The sequence below is a fragment of the Myotis lucifugus genome, unplaced genomic scaffold (assembly GCF_000147115.1).
Source record: "Myotis lucifugus unplaced genomic scaffold, Myoluc2.0 scaffold_6, whole genome shotgun sequence".
Taxonomy (NCBI): domain Eukaryota; kingdom Metazoa; phylum Chordata; class Mammalia; order Chiroptera; family Vespertilionidae; genus Myotis; species Myotis lucifugus.
Window position 1 is genome coordinate 3,510,772 of NW_005871054.1, and position 749 is coordinate 3,511,520.

General features: G+C 61.3%; 1 protein-coding gene across 4 annotated transcripts in view; it reads left to right on the top strand.

Annotated features, from left to right (window-relative positions):
• BCL11A (B cell CLL/lymphoma 11A) overlaps window positions 1-749 on the top strand; it is a 99,220-nt gene that overhangs the window by 2,541 nt on the left and 95,930 nt on the right. The gene's annotated exons all lie outside the window — the stretch shown is intronic.

Consider the following 749-nt stretch of genomic DNA (forward strand, 5'->3'; position numbering starts at 1 on the left):
CACCGGCCCCCTGCCCCCCGAGCACTGACATAGCCAGGTAGGGGTGGGTCGGGTGTGGGGAGGTCGACAGGGGGTAGTATATTCGAGTATGCGTTCCGGGGGTACTGCATCCCAGGACTTTGCGCACCCCACCCTGGAGTTCTTGCCCTCTGTCCCCGGCCTGGCTGGGTCGGGATGGGGGATGGTGGTGGTGGCCCTTGTGAGCCCCCATAAGGGTGGGTGGGTGGCTCGCTCCTGGCTAGCTGAGTGCGTCTGGAGAGGCGGGGGTGGGCACTTAGGAAAGTTTGTCAGTGAGGGAAAGAAAGGCGTGAGAGGGCCCACACCCTTTCCCCTCCTCATTCACCACCCTTATTTTAATTTTTGGTGCAATTTTAAAGGACCATCTATACCCAATTCTGTATTTTTTAAAAGGGGGGGCGGTGCGCACAGAGAACTGAATTTTTCACTGGGCCCTGGAACTTGTCACACACAGTTTGGAATCTCCCCCGCCCCGGCACGTTGCGGGGCCCTCCCTCTCCCCACCCCCGCGCATCCCTCCCTCGCCGCTCTCCCCCGCCCCCCACTCCCCCGGCTGCGCCGAATGCGGAGAAAACGCGGCGCGACGTGTGTAAGATACAGTCCGGCCAGGGACCGGATCGGAAAGCAGGCAGTGTTCGTAGAATCGGGAAACCTGGGCCCCTCCGAAAGGATTGTCATGGGGGGCCCCAGGACGGAAATAAAACTTGAGTCCTCGCCGGACCCCCCAAACC